Source organism: Rhinolophus hipposideros (genome assembly GCF_964194185.1).
Source record: "Rhinolophus hipposideros genome assembly, chromosome: 18".
In the NCBI taxonomy this organism is placed as follows: domain Eukaryota; kingdom Metazoa; phylum Chordata; class Mammalia; order Chiroptera; family Rhinolophidae; genus Rhinolophus; species Rhinolophus hipposideros.
In genome coordinates this window covers 43535285-43555681 of record NC_138064.1, presented here as the reverse complement: position 1 = coordinate 43555681, position 20397 = coordinate 43535285, and the positions used below count along the sequence as shown (strand labels likewise).

General features: G+C 34.7%; 1 protein-coding gene across 1 annotated transcript in view; it reads left to right on the top strand.

Moving 5' to 3' along the window:
• Positions 1 to 7788: 7788 nt before the first annotated feature.
• The window catches only part of CD36 (CD36 molecule (CD36 blood group)), a 52986-nt gene continuing 40377 nt past the window's right edge, over positions 7789 to 20397 (top strand). Inside the window, 2 exon segments of the mRNA XM_081079182.1 lie at positions 7789 to 8037; positions 11970 to 12260. The gene's annotated coding sequence lies outside the window, so the exon portion shown is untranslated.

Genomic DNA, 20397 nt, shown 5'->3' with positions numbered 1-20397 from the left:
AATCTCCTTCATCTTAGCTCCAACCCCGTGACGTTGAAATGCTGCCCTGATTCTGCGCTACCTTGGGAGCCAAACCCCAGCCTGGACTGTGAAGTGAGGAAAAGGAGCAATCAGGAGGTTAAATACTTCCTGGTATCATCTGAAGTCTGTGAGCGCCCTTGCTACCTGCTCTGCTCTTTGTTGGCTTTATACTAGAGTTGTCACTTCAACCAAAGCCAATATAAAAAAAGTGCTAAGTTTCCCAGTTCCTTTGGTATTTGGTGTTTTGTCTCTATTTTTAATAGGATGGATGTTTCAGTTCTTATCCAGTTTTCATTACTTCTTCTTTTTTTCACCCCTACTGTTGTGCGTCAGAGTGCCATCAAAAAAGTTTAGCAAGAGTATTTCTCTCACTCATGATAATGACTCTTAGGATTTGCTTCTCAATTTTACAGCCCTTGTTGCCATGGCTGCCACTATAAACTGCAAATACTTTTTCACTAATCCACACTCTGTCTAGAATGAGACCACCTTCTCTTCAGTTTTTATTTCAGAACCTATGTCTTCCCACTATTATTTTATTAGTCTTCTGTGTAGACTCTCATCCCAGTTTACTGCTTTTAATATGACCCTTTAAAGGTGAAAACTCTTATCCCATCACTTCCCCTACTTATAATTACTTAGTGATTCTATTGTGCTTCCAAAATAAAGTTCAAGCTTATTAAAATATAATTCAAGAGGCTTCAGAATCTGATCTCTATCCATTTTCCTCGCTGTTTGCTACTTCCCTAAAAACAATATTTGTGATTTTCCAAATATAGCATTTGCTCCTGCCTGGGATTTATGCATATGTTCTTTCTGCTTATATCTAACCTCTGTGTGATTAGAAAGTATCCATTGAAGCCCTGCCATTATTTTATAGTCTATCTCCTCTGAACAAAACCATAGTCTGTTAGAGACTATATCTTATTCATCTTTGTATCCTAGTGTCAAACTCAAAGTCTGGATATAGTCAATGGTTAGTAAGTGTTTAAGGAATTAAATGAGTTCCTGATCGCTTTTCTTCTCTTTTAACCCAAAGCTTGGAATTGTCTTTACTTTTACTGTTTATAATTTCTCCCCCAAAAAAACTTAGGGAGGAAGCTTCATGACAGCTCTTGGAAGTTTCCCTGATGGTAGTTCCCAAGTGTAAAAATTATAGGCTATATGGCATTGGATAGACTTGAGGTCAAGTGCTACATATCAATTTTGTGACTTTGAATAAATTGTGTAACTGCTCAGTGTCTCAGTTTTCCCATCTATAAAATGGGTGCAAAATTATCTTATGGTTAAGATTTAAAAAGCTGTCAATGAAAGAGTGTTCAGCCTAAGAAAAAGTCTTATAAGAATTTATTTGAGCCAAACTAATGACAATTGCAGGGAGCAACATCTCAACAGACTGAGAAAGTGCTCTGGAAAATGACAGTTTTGCCACTGATTTTATACATTAGAATCAATGGAGGAGATATAATTCATTGGTGGTAGATTAGGGAAATGGGAGAAAGCAAAGAAGGCGGAAATTGCTGAGACCAAATAAAAAGCCAACCGTAGAGACACATACTTCTTTTACATTGGTGGATACATGATAGTTAACATTTACAGCACAGAGAGATGGTATGTGGACAACAAGATAAAAATGTGGTCTCCAGCTCTGGTGGTATCTGGTATTATGCCTTCCAGGGGTTTGGAGAAGATTATTCTAACACTTCAAAGTCATGTTATCTTAGATGCACAAAGACAATAGACAGTTTCAAAGTTAAAGATTGACCTTTGTTAAGGGAGATACAGGCCTAAGACGTGACTATCCAGCATGACCCACTTTTAGTGAGGAATTTTTCATTGAGACCCTATGTAGTTACTTTGGTCTCTGAGATTGTAAAGCCCAATCATGTGGGCCTCCCTTGCGCTTGTCAGGTTTAGTAGGTGACCCCTGCTTTGTCTGCAAAGCCAAATTGTATATGAACAACTTATTCCATCACATGGATATTGGAACCATTCTAGTAGCCTAGTGGATATATTCTTCATCTGAAATATATTAGTTATTTAGATTATGTAATTCTTAATATCCCTTTCAGATTTCAGAATCAGGGGATATGAACATGGTTCCTGTTCTTTAACTATCTGTGACATTGAGAATGTAACTTTTAATGTCATCTCTGCTTCTTAACTAAAATGAGGGTTGTACCAGATAATTTACCAAGACTTCCAATCTACGTTTACTTTATCACCTATTATCTGAATCTATGACTCTATTTCCTTTCTTCTATATATATATGATAACCCTAAAGTTCCCCCAATTATATTTAAAAATTATTGACAAAGATAATTTCAGCAGGGGAATGTGTTTTAGACTTACAGGGGAGGTGATTGGGAGCTGGTAAGCAGCTGGCATTTATATCTTGGTCAAATTCCCAACAAAGAGGTAAATTTTTGTGAGTTGATTTTCTGATATATAGAATTATAGCAAGTGTTTATAAAGACTTAGATAAAATTTTTAGACTAAACAGGAATCATGTCAGCTAAGTGGTAGTTATAGAAATTTCTAGTACCCATCTTCTCTTGGAAACATCAATTTGAACAGCTATCCATGCACAAAAATACTTTCACAAGAGTTAAGGATCCTAGGTGAGTGATTAGAGTACCCAGGTGCAGCACGTATTATATTTTTGTAGAGATGTTGAGATGCATTAGATGGCCTCGATTTTTTCAGTAAAGTTGTAGAGATGCATTAGATGGCCTCGATTTTTTCAGTAAAGTAGAAAAAGCTGTATGCTGAGAAGACAGCATTCCAGGGAAGTTCTTAAGCAAATGAAGAAGGTTTAGCAGAACCAAGAGTCAATGTAAGAGTCACAAGATGGGGGGAAGAAACTAAAGGATTGGTAAACAGTTATTGAGCAGAGCCCCATACAAATGTAACCTTGTTTAAAAATGTATTTGGTATCACTTTATGAGGGGTTTAAATGTCTAACTGTTATGTTGCTTTGTACACCTCTGAAACTAATAAATGTCCAAATGTATTTGGACAATAAACATTTTGGACAATAAAATGTTTGTTTTTGAAAAAATTAAATAGTATCTTAAAATTTATTGGGGAAAAAAAAGACATTTGCCCTATTTTCCCCTTCTCACATTCCCATGTCTCTTTCCAGAAGAAAACACTGTGAACTATTTCTAGACAACATACTTATTGTGTTAGTCCTTGACTTTGTAAAACTGTTTTATTTCACACATTAGCCTTTCGTTTCCTCCTGTGGAAGAAAAGTATTTAGGTTTTATAGTACCAAATTCAATAACACTTCACCCATTCACTCACCATCTCCACATACATATTTTCTTCTTTCAATCTGATCAACGTAGCTTTATTTTTTTATATTATTGACTGTTTATATTATCTTTGTCATCAATTTACTGAAAAACAGAGCCAATAAGTACGAGTGCTTTCTTTCTGGTGCAATTTATTTTTTCCCGGTGGTGATAATTGCCTCCTTAAATCCTCTATCCTCCTGACCCAATACTAAATGGTTTGTTTCCTAGCTCTGTGACATGCCTGTTACTGTGAAACTTCCTTTCAACTTCTTCCTGGAAATTCCCTTTGTCTCATTGTCAGATCAGCTATTTCCTCGATCCTCTGTCTTCTAATATCTTGGTTTACTTCCTTGTTTTTGTGGAGTTCATATTCTGGGAGTTGCTCGAGCCTCCCAAGAAACAGCAAAATAGAAATAAACCTTGGGACCTATGTGTACTAAAATGTCTTTATCCTCATTCTTAAAAAGTTTGTTTGCATAGAGGATAACAAGTGAAAGTAATTTTCCCTCAGATTTCTGAAGAGATTGCTCATTTGACTTCTAAATTCCCAGTGTTTCTATGAAAGTCTGTTGTCTTTCTGATTTGTATGTGACATCACTCCCAAGCACACCATAGGCTTTGAAGATCTGTTTATCCTCGATACTCTTAAGACATTCGAAGACAGGCAGGTAGGCCTCTTTAATCCATTGGGCTGTGTCTGGGTGTCATTTTGCACTCTGGAGACTTATATCCTTCAGTTCTGAAAATATTAATGTATTCTATTCTTGTTTTCCCATATTGTTTCTGGTTTTGTTTTCTCTGGAAATTCCATCACATGGATATTGGATCCATTCTAGTAGCCTAGTGTTGCTGTAATGGCTCCTTCGTACCCTAATGCTAACTCTAACTCTGATATTCCAACTGCCTTGCTGACAGTGTTATTTCTACAATCATTGTTTAATTTTTTTGAAATAATTTCATGGTTTTCTATGTCCCTATTTTCATGATGTAATATCTTCTCTTAGTTGTCTTAATTAATCACAAAAACGTTTAGTGGTGTTCATTCCCTTTCCTTATATTCAACCTTATTATTTGCTTATTTGTTTGTAAAATTTGTCTTGCATGTCAGAGGTGTTCCTCAATGTCTGGTGATTGTCCACATCTATTGAAAATTGTAGCCGATAAGTATGATCTCATTTCGGTGTTGCATTGTTTAATACGGTAGTCACTGGCCACAGGTGGCTATTGAGAACTTGAAATGGACATGGTCCACATTGAGATATGCTATAAAATAAAATAAAAACCAGACTTCTGTGACTTTGTACCAAAAAACACAAAATATCTTATTAATAATTGTATATTGATTGCAATTATAGTATTTATGATACTGGACTAAATAACATATACTATTAAATTTAATGTCACTATTTATATTTTTAATGTGGCTACTGGACATTCCAAAAGTATATATAAAATGAGGCTCAGGTTATACTTCTGTTGAACAGTGCAGCTCTAGAATGATTAGATAAGGTCCTGACAAATTTCATTGTTTTCCTTCACCATTCCACCTCTCTGAAAAAGTAGCATCAAGTCCTTTCTCTAACTCCAGTCAGTTCCCCCAGAAAGGAATCTAGTAATCTCTTGCTTGCTAGAGTTCTGGAAGTGGCAGTAGAAAAGGAATCTGTATGTGCGGTTTCAGGTAAACTTATTTCATCATGGATCTATCTACCTCACGTCCCAGGCTGTCTCCTATTTTTATGTGCAGAGTTGTCTGGCTCAGTGATTCCAAAGAGGAAAACCCCATCTTTAGGCAGGTGAGAAAGGACAGTGGGCAGGTGCTGCATACTATGAGGAGAAGATCTAAGGATTAGGATTTCTAAAGATATTGTACAATTTTAGACCCTGATTTCCATGGCACCCCTGCTGCTAGTCCATGGTCTTGAGATTATATAGCGGATTATTTTTGCTTTTTGTTGTCTTTCTGCTCTAGGCTTAGATGTTTAGAATCTGATACTTTAGGGACTGCTAAGCAATTATTTTAATTGCATTTGCTTCCTAAATATTGACTTGTTTTCTGTCCTCTCTCATTTAAATCTTTGGTGTGTTCATGGTTTTATAAATTCTAATTTCAATGAGATTTCAGGTACACGTAAAAATGTATTTAATCTGCCACATTTAACCAGAGGTCTTAGTCATGATTTTAAACCTTCAAATTATCTTGTCATTCTCTTCTTTAATGCTTTTGGCCAGATTATGCTAAGACATTCAAGTCTCCTATAACCCGGTCTAGAAACACTTCCCTCTACCTGTAGATATGACCTTCATGTCAAACCAGACTTAGGTTGTTCCATGCCTTTTTTCAACCATACCAATCACAGTGCTAAATGCTTCATGGAATTGCTTAATTTGTCGAGAATCCCACTTCCTTCGACTTATTTATATTCAACTAATCTTCTATGGAAGATTAAGGATCTAAGAGCTCTGTGAACATATTCTTAGGATTTCAGTCCCCATTGATCTCTCTCAGCTAAACTTCTTTCATGTGTTTATTTTCAAGAGTTTGCAGTTTTTGTAATATGATAAAATAACAGTGTGAGGTATTAATTCATATGGTTTTGTCCCTCCCACCATTTTCGTTCTCTTTTCTGACTGCAAGATATGAAGTTGCAAATTGAGGAAGGACTTTTAGTGGAGACAAGAAACAGACATTATGTCACTATTCAGGTTAATAAAGATTTGAAAAGCAGTTATGATCAACCTGAAATAGTTGTTCTCAACATAATCCCAAAATAAATCAAAGGGCCATAAACTTGGACAGAAGTGGGAACACAGGAGCTTAGATGCAAATAAACCCCAGAGAGCTACTGTATCGGCCTGCCTCAGACTCATTCCTGAAGGGAAACTTTCTCTACTTCTACTCTATAGGCAAGTATGAGGATCTCAGAGCAGAGGTGCTGCTCAGAGAGAACAAGCCTCAGAAAACACTGCAGCGGAGCAGTGGAGTGTCATGGGCTATGTGCAGTATGTAGGCAGCTATGTTTATAAGCAGATTCCTGGAGCCCTTGGGCCCTCACACTGTGCTCAAGACCCCAGACGGTTGTGTTAATAAACTGAGAAAAAGGGAGGCATCATCTAGAAAGTGATCATGGCTAGGACTAGGGAAAGCCATAGTCACAAGTTTAGCGAGAGTATGTTCTGTGATCTTATCTCCTCCTCTGAATGTAACACCTGCTCATAAGAATATAATTGAGCTTTAACCTGAAATGACTGAGAAATGTGAAAAAAGGAACATTTCTTAAAAGTGACTATATGAAATATACTGGATCAGAAACAATGGACGCTTGAGGTGAAAATAAAATTTAGAAAAACAAACTTTCATTTTTGCATTCCTGAGTTTGTGGCTGTGAAACTCCTTTTCAGTAATATTCAGCCATTCCCAAAGTTTTCAACTGTGATAGTTCCTTCTGGCCAAAATGACTGGACAATGCTTTCCAAGTTGTTCTAGATTAGTGAATTTTATATTTCACATGCCTTTGTTGGGATAGACGATTCTGTTTGCTGGAGGGATGGAGACTTGGACTTGATTTGTATTTTGAACTTTGATTTGATTTTAAAGCCTTAACATGTACCATTTTCTCCCTTTAAAGAAATATCGAGTTCTAGGTAATAGGAGATCCTGGAGCATTTCTATGGTTCTTATTTTCAGTTGATTATATATACATGCACATGCATATGCAATTTGAGCAAATAATTGTGTTATAGAGATAGTGTGACGCCCCAATATTTTCAAATGGCTGTTTTGGAGAAAAGCCAGCATTTTGGAAGCTGGTATTTCTTCATATTTATTATTTGACAAATACACACATGTCCCCCCATCTACTGAGCTACTTTTATTGGAGTATTCTGTTACCTGCAGACAAAAGCATCCCAATCGACTCACCCATAGCTCAGCACTCTTTGAGAAAGTTACTTAATCTCTCAGTCCTTATACCTGTTAGTGTTTGCTACTTTTGCCATTTGAAATATGGGGAAAACAATATTTCCTCAATATTTCAAATGGTTGTTTGAAATAACAACCACCTCAGATGGTTGTTATGAAGATTAATTTAAATAATCCACATAAAGTTCTTAAAATGATGTGTGGCCTGTAATAAACACTCTGTGTTAATCATGTGTACGACACAATTTGAGTTTTTCAAAAGAGGTGCTTGTGATAAGGTTATCATTTCACAAATTAAGTACAAAGAGACATATTACATGGAATAAAAATGGTGATGTGACTATTTTAAAAGTCAGTCAACACACAACAAGCCTTCATTTCCTGCCCTCCAATCAGATTCTGCAGATAATCTCAGTACATTTTAAAAATACTCACCAGAAATAGCTTTGATTGTACATAGCCTAAAGAAGGAAAGGCCATACGATACTGTTGAGGTAGTATTTATAATTAGATTTAAATAACTATTTGCCCAGTAGCCGTTCTAGGAGGTTACCCATATATCTGAACATTTATTTGCGGTTGAAATGTTGAAGTTCCATGAAGTCCATTCCCTGCCTCAGGGAACTTTGGGAGTTACCTATTTGACAGAGAAGAGCAAGGCTCTGTTCTTATTACCTAATCCAGTTGAGCAATAGGAAAAAGGGAGAGACTCTAGGATAAACTGCCCGACAGAGGCCAGAGCAAGGGTTACACATTGAGTCTGCTGTCCTCACGTTGTCTCTGCATCTGATAAGGTTAGTAGAGCCTGGAAATGAATATGACCAGAAATCATTATGCTTGGGGGCACCTGTAGAGTAGATTTTAAAATAAGTGATAAGTAGGACTGTCTAAAGACTTTGAAAGTGAAGGAAAGAAAGGAGGTTAGAGGAAAATCAGTACTTCTAAAAAGCCGACTCCCATGACACACTGCTATGATATAGGTTGTCTAGATTTTAAGAATGTTTTATGGTGAAAAATAGAAGAACCAATAAATTTTTATATAAAAATATTTTTCATCTAGGGTTTCAGATGGAAATAAATTTCACCTTGATTTTATTTTCTTTAAATAAGAATGCATTACTTAAGTCTCTGTCTTATTGTGAATTCGTATTTGTACAACTTCAGGTTTCATATTTCCTTAGGCCTCAATATGAATGTTTGCTTTCTTTAATTCCTAACGTTTCACAGTAAGATGATATGCTTCATCCATAGTAAGAGACATGCAAACCCACTAATATCTGCTTAAAATTTGTATTACTTAATAAGCAAAGAACTCTGTAGCTGTCATAAACACTTTTTGATATATTTAGTCTAACTAGCTTAGATTTAGAAATCATGAAAAAGTGCTTACAAAATTATATATATACCTTTACTTTTAGTCTTCATGATTTTCAAATTGGTATGTTTTATAATAGTCAACATGAATCCCTCATTTTCTAAGTTTAAATGAACCTTTCTTTATCTATAAAAATACCAAATAAGAAAACAAAGATATTTGTAAAACATATCCAGTATGTTTTTCTTCTTTTTTTCAGCATTAAGTAAAATTTTGTGCTTTAAAGTCAAAGTTTTAGTTCTTACTTGTGCTTCTTTTTATAAGCAAAGTTATAATTTTTGGCAGTTTAATTTTTGGCAGTGAATTGCTATTAAATTCTAAAATGAAACTACATTGCCCCCACCCCCACCCAGCAACAGTGCCTGAACATAGCAGGCACTCAAATAATTTACAATGAATTCTCTCTATTATCTATTTTGACATTGCTACAACAACTTTTTGTTTTCTTCCTTGAAGTCACTGGTTTCTGGTAGAAATTGCTATATCTTTCTAAAGATGGAGAAATATCCTCTGCTTTTACCCCTTCTTTGTGTTGGCTAATACAAGGTGATTGATCTCAGACTTACGCTTGAAAAAGGAGCTGGACTATGGGTGTGTTCCTCTGTGAAGCTTGTCATCTCTCTTTCACCTCCCCCCTCTGTAGGTCCTTCACTGCACCATAAACCTTCCAATATACCACATATTGTCCTATTTTATGATAATTTTTCTATATGTCTGTCTAACCATCATGCCATGAAGTTAGGTTTTTATTTACTGTATTTATTTTTATAATCTCTGGATCCAGAAATATGTGGTACCAAAGAAGAATCGTTTATTAAATAATTGTGTGAATAAATTTGTTGTTTTAACTATAATTTGTATATAAAAGTAATAGAAATAATTCTAAAACATCAAAATAGTATAGCAAATTGTTTCTGCTGAGAGATTTACGTTGACCAAAGGTAAGGATTTAGATATGAGCAAGAAAATGCTTATACTAAACCACGTATCCTTATGTCCTCTTACTATTATTTGATATTACTTGTCTCCTGGATGCATAAACTCAAGGTCACCTATTTCATACTAACTCTGGAAATCTTATCATTTATCTAGTTTTCCCTCTGTCAGTTTTATCCTCTGTAATAATGTGGTTGACAACACCTCACTCTAGAATTTTTTGCTGACTTAAAAAATGACCCATGGTATTATGTTAAGAAATATTTGTCCTCTTCTTTCTCCTTTCCTAGAACTTTTCAAGTTGTTCCACATGACGAGGAAGTAACAGAATATATTAATCAAATAGAAATATTTTACTTTTATATGTAATAATTTAAATAATTTGCAACATCGGTAATATTTAAAATAAAATTTGAAAAGTCAAAAGAGCACTGGAACCAGATAGTTTTTAACAAATAACTTTAGTAACAGCATATGGAATCAAAGAGGTATAACTTATTCCAGTTAGCTAGGAAATTAATATTAAACTGACTAGCATTGTTGAAGAGGAACAGAAGGTTAATGACTTACACAAAAAATGAAAACAGTGCTTCAGCAAATATCAGTCCTGAACCTGGGAAAAGATATGTGAAAAGAGGTAAAAAGTGGAGAAAATACAAATATAATGAGAAAAAGAAAGAAGTATTCTAGTTGAGGATTATTTGTTTTTGTTTTTTTTAATAGCCATTACAGCAATGTAGAACAAGAATTTCCAGCTCCCTGGATTTCTAAAGCCTCATCAGTTAAATGATCAGGACTTGCTGATTCCTAAGATTCCTTCAATTTCTGCAATATAAGGGTCATGAACAAGAGAGGAAAAAATGTACCATACATAGAAATGGGTGAAAGGTCTTTGAACTAAGAGTCACAGCTATTTATATCTGAATAAATATGGATGTCTTATGAGCCCAACTGACTTTGTGGTTTTCTACCTGGAATCTTTATGTGGAATTGCCCTGTGTGTGTGAGAGCTACATCTCTATTATGTGAGCTCCTCAAAAGTAAGTGTCGCTACACTGTCCAAGCCAATACAGGCTCATACTGTTATTGGGTTATCTTAGTAAATATTGGTAGCCTTAGTAACTAATAATAGGCGAGTTACAGATCTTCTCCCCAGCATAGTTACAGTGAAAGCCCTCTCTGATTGGCGTCCAACTAAAACAGCTGAGTAGCAAACAGGACCCTAACCTGTTCCCTGAGTCCATGAAGTTTGGCTTCCTGTCCTTTTAGGTGTCTCAGTAGTTCTTGCCTGGAAGATTCATCAGAGGCACACACAGAACATGCTCACTGTGGAATTCAGCTAACTACACAGGCATTGCTGGGCAACCAGGAGGACCCTGAAATCCAGAGATAGACGATGGGCCGTTTCTGAACTGAGCCTTAGGCAACTGGGTTTGGTGGGTTTTTATAGCCTGTGATGTCAGGGTAAGGAGTTAGCCAGTAGTACTTCTAGCCAATTCATAAATCTTTGAAAGCATTAATTTCACCAATGAAAACCTCATTGTTACATTTGTTATGCAAATTTCTATATTTTAGGAGATAAAGAGAACAAAATTATAGACTTTGATTACATTCTAAGTAAGTAGCTCTCGAATGAGTGTTCACAACTAGGGTAGCTGCCCAGTTTGAGAAGGTAGATTAAAAGTACTCAGTACTCGGTACTCATATATTTCATATGGAAGTATTTGAAATACATTACAGAAAATGTCACAGTAGGGGTCATGCTTTCTTCCTCTTTGTGGTAGTTCTGGGAGCACAGTGGCCACATACTCATAAGAAATCTCATTAAATATGTGTGTGTGTCAGGATGCAAGTCATTAACATTCATCCCCAAAGAATTATCACCTTAAATGATATGGGGAAAAAAAATATATATGTATATATACACATATATATATACAAATATATATATATATATATATTTTAATCTAATTTAGCATATACTGTAATTGATTGATTTGTTTTTAGTGTTGTCTTTATTTTTGTTTTAATGCTTTTTATTCTTATGAGTTGCATATATAATAGTATACCTATCAAATACTGCTATTTTCTCTTATATGGTAAAATAATGCTGTAGCTATTGTAAATCTGAACTTGTTCATTTTGCAAGGCCCTGCCCAAAGTTGTTCTCATCTCCAGCTTTGCACAGTGAAAATATTCACTGATGCATTTTGTTCCTTATCTTAAACATGGATGTGCATGCGGTTATGTGGTTCCTGCGAGGACTGTAAAGTCCTATAACTAAGACACAGGATGAAAAGTCAAGGGACTTGCTATGAGAAAATAACTAGGGATATCCCTGGAGAGGGAGCTGCTTCTGTGTTCTTTTAAACGTCACAGAATAATTGTTTCTTTTCTTTTTTTTTTTTTTAAAAGAAAGAACCAGAGTGAAGAACAGCTCATTTACAAGTCGGAGAGCTTGGCAAACACTGGCTTCAGGGTTTACTTTGGTTTAGGAATCCCACTGCCTCACTGGAGTGTCAATCAAAATTCCACAGCCATTCTTGGCTACTTGGAAGTGGGACTGACTCATGTACAACAGTGATTTGACCCAGCACTTGGGGCAAACAATCAGAGTCATCAGTATTAATCCCGTTGTCTTCCAACCAGCATTTTGAAAGTGCGTTAACATTGGTGGCCTTTCAGTTTTCATCGGACTTCTAACTGGTAATTACGCGTATGTAATCATTGTAAAGTTATCTGGCCTAGCAATGTAGGACTCAAGACCGATGCCTGCAATGCTAGAATCTTTTACTTTGATCTGATTTTTGCTTTGTTTCTGTTCAGTTTAAGCTATACTTGCATTTTTCTCTTCTCTCAGGAAGTAGAGTATATGACATATTATAGACTTTCAGACACCCTGTCCCAAGCTTTTGGATAAAAAGTTGTATCTTAAAGAAAGTGGAAGGAGTTGTTCTGGTGTAATAACTTTTCTATGATCTTATCAGTAATAACTACAATACATTAACAAATACTTGAAATTATCTAAACTCATACATACATTTATATACATTCAACAATAGAGGTAGGTGTATCTTAATAGAACTACATACTGAAAGTGTAAATTCATGTGCAGTTATCTTTCATTCTTAAGAATGTATTTGCTCAGGAAGACTGCTAATTTGTAGATGATCACTTTTTACCTGAAGATGCAATTATATTAAATATGATTATGTAATTTTGGGGCTCTCTTATATTCAGATTGTAAAGCAGAGTGATTGTCTTCCCAATCTTGGACAAAGAAGAATCTGCCTCCCTCACTTCTTACAGACAACAGTAACCAGTAGCAGTCACAGGCAGTTTCTACTGCTGGCATTCCTGGGATGGCTCTAGTCAACAGGTGGCTACTGTGACCTGTTTGAGAGGTTACTTTGCAACCTTATATTACCGCCAGGTTAGAGAACTCCGTCATCATATTGTATAGCTGCTTTGATTTCCTGAATCTTTGATGCAATAGCTAACAGGATATAGGAAGTAACATTAAAAAATTAACCATTAAGTGAAAGCCAGTTTTCAGTTTGCAAATCATTCCTCTGGTGGTTTTCTTGGTAAGAACTAGCTATATAAAATAACGGGAGCATAGAAAACCAGGGACTAGAATTAGGTAAAATTTTACTGATTCCAGACACTCAGTTTACTGGTCACATATGACTATTTGTAATAGTGATATTTTATTACTGGACTGTAATAAATTTTATTACTGCACTGTAATACAATATTCTGTAGGAACAAATACTATTTATATGCCTTAACTTTATTTCATTGTGATTATCTTAAATAGTTGGAAACTGAGCCTAGTGAATTAAAAGAATATATTGGAGGCAAGGGTTTGCCTCAGTGGGTATTGTGTGAAGATAGAAAAATGAAGAAGAAAATGCTTTTAACACAGACAGGGACACTTGGAAATGTTAACACAACCTTATTCAAGGCATACTTCATAACCTTGCTTACGCTTCAGACCTATATGATTCTATTTGATATTTGGGTGGTTAATGTAGTTATTTAAGCATCTAGATAAGTCATAATTAAATATTTCAATACCAGATCACAAGCAATTACTGATTTACCATTATGCGTTATCTAATTATAAATACTTAGAAAAAAATCGAAATGCCATGCTGTGTGGTAATGCCACTAAACATATATATTTTTGTATAAAAGGCAAGGGCTTTATGAATGTCAAAATTATGTAAATGACTGTCTTTAGTGAGTTGGATTATGTCTTGCATCTTGTTTATTCATTCAACAAAAATTTGTCTGCCCAACACATAGTAGATGCTGACCATTTCTGCACCTAATTCCATCCACTTAGCACTTTGAGTAGTCAATTATTTCCCCAGTATAAATATTATTATTTAACAAATTAAATGGCTATCAAAACAGGACATTTCATAGGGGACACTGCTCTATTGGGTAATCAGGAAATCCTCCTTTGCGTTTAGTACCACAGATTTTCATATTTCTCACTTAAGGATGATGAAAGACCAGTGGACTGCTAAGTATCTGAAGTCTGTGGAGTCTTAGGTTGCTTAGAAACTCAGTTACTGTGACTTACTATGGCAACCCAATTTATCAGTGAATACAAAACTCACTTAACTGGCATTGTGCCAGATCTCCATATTTTGCTGGTAAGAATATTCAGACCAGTTTTTCTATCATATTAGTATTTTTATTATTTACACAAACTAAATAATATTATAATTTACCAGATTTTGAAAATTGTAATTTATAGTTTATAATAGATAGCAACTACGTGAAAATTAAGCTTAAATTCACAATGTTATTTTAGTTATTTCAAATTTGTTATGTTTGCTGGTTACTATCCCATTGTCCAAACATATATATATATATATATATATATATATATATATATATATATACACATATATATGGAGATATAAATATATATATATATATATATATGTATATATATTGCATTAAATTAAAAGCATAAGAAACCAAGTCTAGTATTATATATAAAATCTATGTGGTAATAAAAAGGGTCTGTAAATTTGACTTCTGTAAATAGTTCTAAACAAATAATCCATCCATATATCCGTACATATATGTAGTACATTTTAGTGATATTTTCATTTTACATTAACTTCTTATTCACATATAAATATATTTAAAGGTGTTACCATATTATTTCTCCTTTAAGTAATATACATCTAATCTGACACACACATATATTAAAAATTAATTTATTTGAAAACTCACGTTTACAATAATGGAAAAGACATAAGGGGAACTACTCTCATCCTCAATTTGAGTATTTCCTCCCTAAAGTACATTTTCAACTAGTTACATATTCCTCTCTATATAAACTGTAACTCTTTACCACTTCAGAGGTAGGCATTGTATTTCTCTTATCTCCCTACTGCTTCCCACTCTTGTATGTTGATCACAGTCAGGAGCCCGCAGCCTCTCCTGAGACAGGAATGCGCCACGGTTCTGGTTACTGTCCTTTTCTCCTGGGTTTTGGCATTGATGCATTTTGTTTTGATATCAAGGCTTCATCATATTAAAGTTTCTCTTGGAAGAAATGAAAAGAATCAGTCTGAGGTTTTCATGGCACAGGAATACATTTGGTGATATTTTCCATTTTTATTTATATTTCATTCATTTCTGCAGAATTCTCCAATTTTACAATTTTTTTTTAATCCTCTAGTATGTCAATTCAACTGAGCAATGCCCATGTTAATGAGGATGTGTCTCATCTCACAAATGGAAACAAGTGCAAAGACAGACCCTAAACCGGTTCTCTTGAATTAACGGCCACCAGGACAGAAACACCAGTTCCCAGAGTCCTTAGTGTAAGGCCACACTGGCGTCCTTAACAGAGGTACATGTCGTAGCCACATAAAGGCCCACTGTTTGTTAAAAAAACAAATGAGCAGTACGGAACAAATCCACTAAACAACCCAAAGGAATCAAATTATTAGCAAGGGAATCACACATTATTGTCTATAAAGAGAGTAGTAGATTGATGTAAAAAAATTAGACGGTAGAGTATAACATTCGAGATACTTGGAAAGAATTTTTAATAGGCAAAATAATCCAATACAACCACTTACTAATGCTGTACATTTAATATATAATCATGCTTTTTGGTGTGATTATTTTAAGACTTATTTTAGAAGTCTTCATTTTGATATATTTATTCCTGGCAAAGGACACATAAACACAATTGGTACATTAGATCATTTTAAATGTTTGGGAAAAGCTTATTTGCAGGAGTAGGTCAATCATCCTTGTATTGGATTTATTCAATAAATGTCAGTAGGATGAAAAGAGCACGAAAGCCCTTTAAAAGAATATTTTCTAATGTAGAAGAATGAATCAGACTACCTGTTTAATAACTTAAGATTTTTGCTTAAAGTAGACTACATCTGTTCTTTATTCCATTATGTTCCTGATGTCTACTAAACACTAAAAAAAAAAAAAAAAAATGCACATCTGGAAAATAGCCAGTCCTTTTAAACTTGGTAACAGATAACTTGGAAAAGTCAAGTTACTTCCTCCCCTAACAAAGTATTTAACATACCCATGTCTCTTTTTTTATGTGATCGTACCTATTTAGCATCAATTCAATGAATATTTGGACTCCTGTTATGTTTCAGCACTACTTTAAAATCTGAGATATAATAGTAAACACTACCAATGCAATTCACAGTGAATACATTATAGTATTGTCATTGTAACTTACTCCTTTGCAACTGCTGAATGAACAAGTAAATGATGAAATGAACTTTTTTGTAACACTTCCCATGAGTAGGACTCTAAAGTATTCTGGAAATACATAGGTGAATAAAATATAGTCACACGGTATTTTTCGTATGTGCTTTCTATTCTATTCTATTAGTATCTCTGTTGTATATAGTGTAGAAAACCATATTGCAGGGATACTTTTTTTTTCTTTTCTGTCTTTCCTTTTTTTAAAGAAGCCTACTGATTATGTTTCATGATCACACTTAATGAGCTAGAACTTGGTTAGATGTTTGAGTTGTTTAAAATATATGTGATCTAAAGTCCACATTTTCATAATCTCTCAGGGTAACAGTTTGGGTGCTTTCAACTTTAACTAACTGGATCAATCCAGGGATGTTTTGGGCCCACATAATTGAAAACTCCAGAGTTAGTTAGTACTCTTCAGGTACAGTTGGACCAAACTGCTGGCGCTTTCTTCTTAACTTTCTCTGCTCTTCCCTTTATTTGGGTGTTCGCTTTGACCCAGGTTGACATTCTTTGCGATTTTATGATGGCTCCCAGCAGCATGAGCACAAGTGTCCTTATGGGAATGGGGAAGAGATGATAATAGAAAGACTGATTCCCACCAATATTGAACAAAGACGTATCACTTTTGTGAGTCCTCAGGGAACATGCATGTTCTTATAATACCATTCAGTTAAATAAAGGAATATATTAGCTAGAACGTTGGTATTTTTAAGAGGCAGTAGCATGTTGATACCACATTAATATATGTTTTATAAATCAAAATATGGAGGCACCTTTTGACTCTTTCCTTCTGAACTCAATATTAAAGGGCATCGCTGAAAGAGAGGCTTGGCTTCTGGAACAACATATGGCTTCTGGAATACAAACTTCTCCTCTCTACACAGGATGCACTAAGGATCTGAGGGTGTTAAATTCTTGAGTAAACGTTACTGTCTTTTTTCCCTCTGGGAAATTCATAAGCATATTGAGGTATCTCATAAGGGTTATGATTTAGTCAACTGAAATGGCTGAATTTTATCAGATTCATTCATTATGTTTCATCTTTAACTAAAAATTGAAGCCAATGCTCCCAAACACATCTTAACACACAAGAATTGGAATTTTTCAAAACACAGACATTGCAGATTCTCAGTCTTTATTTTATTCACATAGGATTGGATGAAGAGTGTCTGAAAGTGACATATTCAAAGGTAGAATATTTTATCATAGAAAGAAGAGGTTTTCTAAGTAATTAATTTGTACCAAAAAAAAACTTAAAAGGAAAATCACTGCAATGTGTTTTCCCTAACCTAAATGACATGTCAGATAAGCCGGAGAAAATTTAGTAAATAGCACAAATTTAACTGAATCTTCATTTTTTGTTTTAGAGTTTTAAAGAATTTAAATATTTTGTACTGCATAAATGGTATATATGAGGTTAAAAGAATAAGTGGCAGAATAAGTTTAGTTTTGACTAAAATATTTTCGGTAACATTTGGAAACCCATGATTCTGTATTGATCTGCTATTGGAAGTTGGATTCCTTTAAAGACAATGTATGTGTAAACATCCGGTGATAGTACGAGCATATTCATAAAGGAGTGAAGAACCAAAGAAACTCACTGTTTCTGCTGATTTAGGGATGGCTGTACCTTTGTAAATGCAATTGAAGAAAGTTAATTTGGATGCAATTCCAAATTTACATACCTAAAACCATGTATTATTTTGAAAGAATATTAGAAAGATAAAAATGATTGTCAAACAAATGTCAACTACGACAGATAAATGTATGGTAACCAAGGGAGAACAGAAGGAAAAATGAAAACAAAGAAGCTTGTGAAAGAGAAAAAGTCTATACTGAAGCTGATTATAAAAACAATATTTTGGGACATGCTTCTTTGGAACAAGGGAAATGATTAATCGTTTTTAATTTTGAGTTGCATGAGATGATGTGGTTTCTGTGTTTTTGTACTTATTTCACCTCCAAATTTTATTCACTGTAGCCCTCTTTCCTGCTGCCTACTGTGATTACCTAGTTTTCCCTGAGGAGTTGTAGAAAATGAGAGGAAAAACAGGCATAGCAACAATCTTGGATTGTCTCCAGAAAATGTTTTCAGTCCTTGGAATATATGGAGAATGCTGCTTCAAGCCTTGTACATGCAGCTTGGGAAAACAATGATAATCTGTGTATTCTCTCTGAACAGGAAAGAACTGTATTGTTAACACAAAGATTACTCAAACAACATAAGCATCTCAATTCACATTTGTATCTTTACCCATGAACTGGAGGCATTGTGGAATAAGATAGTTTGCTTACCCAAATACCACAACTGAGAGACCTTGGGCTTCAAAAGCCAAGAAAACAGTTGTGTCCTAGTAGTCTCTCAGGAAAGATGTAGTAATCAAACAGTGCAAAACTAACAGGACTGGCAGAGTCATTTAAGGGTGATATTCCATACGTAGTAAGACCTACTTTTGTTTACTTAAGTCACAACTTAAAATAAAGAGGAGTGACATTCAGGTGTCTGAAAGGGGATACTCACAATAAACATGTTGTGATTCCTTGGTGCTTGTTGAAGATCAATGAGGATGACAGATATTCCCACATAGACAGGATCGATGCTACCTAAATCTACCTAGCAGCGTTAGAAGGATGGATGATTTCTTTCTACTCAGCCACAAGGTAGATTCCTTTATTAAGTCCATTGTCAATGCCCAATAATGTGAAGCAAACTTTAGTGCTGCTACTAAAGTGTCAGGGCTAAAATGAAGTTTAATAGGTAAGTCAAACTTCTCTACTACTCAGAATTTAAGTGTGGAGATTCCAGAGTGAAGGCTTCACTCTGCCTCTGACAGGTGCTAATTTGTTTTATTCCAGCAGATAACCAGCTATCACAGAGACACACTCAGGACAGTGGCAAGGTTTTGACATTTTATAATTATTCTGAATTTACATGATATCTCTCTTATGCATCATAGAGTAGTAGTCTGTCACCATTTGTTTGGTCGGGATTCAAATGTTTACATTTCTAGAATATACTCATGGAAATATATAAAGAAAGCAATTTAAATGACCCATTACATTTCTAGGAAAACATTTGCTTCTGGAAGATATACCATGTTTCCCCAAAAATAAGACCTGGCCGGACAATCAGCTCTAATGCATCTTTCGGAGCAAAAATTAATATAAGACCCAGTCTATAAGTAAAATAAGACCGGGTCTTATATTAATTTTTGCTCCATAAGATGCATTAGACCTGATTGTACAGCTAATTCTTATTTTCGGGGAAACACTGTATATATAATCTGTGTGCGTGTGTGCGTGATACCAAGTGGTGGGTTTTTTGTTTTGTTTTAACAAATAAACTATTCTATGAGGCTTTGTTCAAACTGAAAAATACATTCAGAATAAGATGTTCCCATTTTGAATCCGATAGACCGTTGGAAATCTTAAGAATATATTTTAATTTCTTCCAAGGGTTTCTGAGAAGTAGCACTCTAAACTTACTGGTCTCTAAGACAGAAAACTCAGGCTTTTCCTAGAGCAAAGCTTTCTTTAAAGCCCACTGAGGACCAACTTGGAAAACGATGGTTTGATTTTACTATAGGGTTTGTTAGACTGTTTTATATTTCTTTAAAACTTCTAACAGAATCTGCTGTGTCGCCAAAATGCAGGGTTTGTGCCAAATGGTTCTTTGAAGTGTCAGGTAGAAGGATCAAACTTACCCACTTCAAACAAACACAAAAAAAAAACAAACAGAAAAATAAAGTAATTAGAAATGTATTATTTCCTTTGTGGTGAGTTTTAAAATAAAGTATTGTTATATAATGTGCTTCTTAGAAACTACTTTTTATACAGCTTTAAAAAGGAATCTAATTAGGCATGCTTCCACGTCCCCAGAAAAGTGTGAATGTGTGTGAGTTGGGGTGTGTGTGTGTGTGTGTGTGTGTGTGTGTGTGTGTGTTTAATATTTTCAGGAATCTGATGCCCAAGTATTGAGTATCTTTTAACTTAAGGTAACAGATTGTCAGATGGCATAAATGTCAATATAATTTAATTTTTCAAAGACAGACGGGTGTCTTTTATT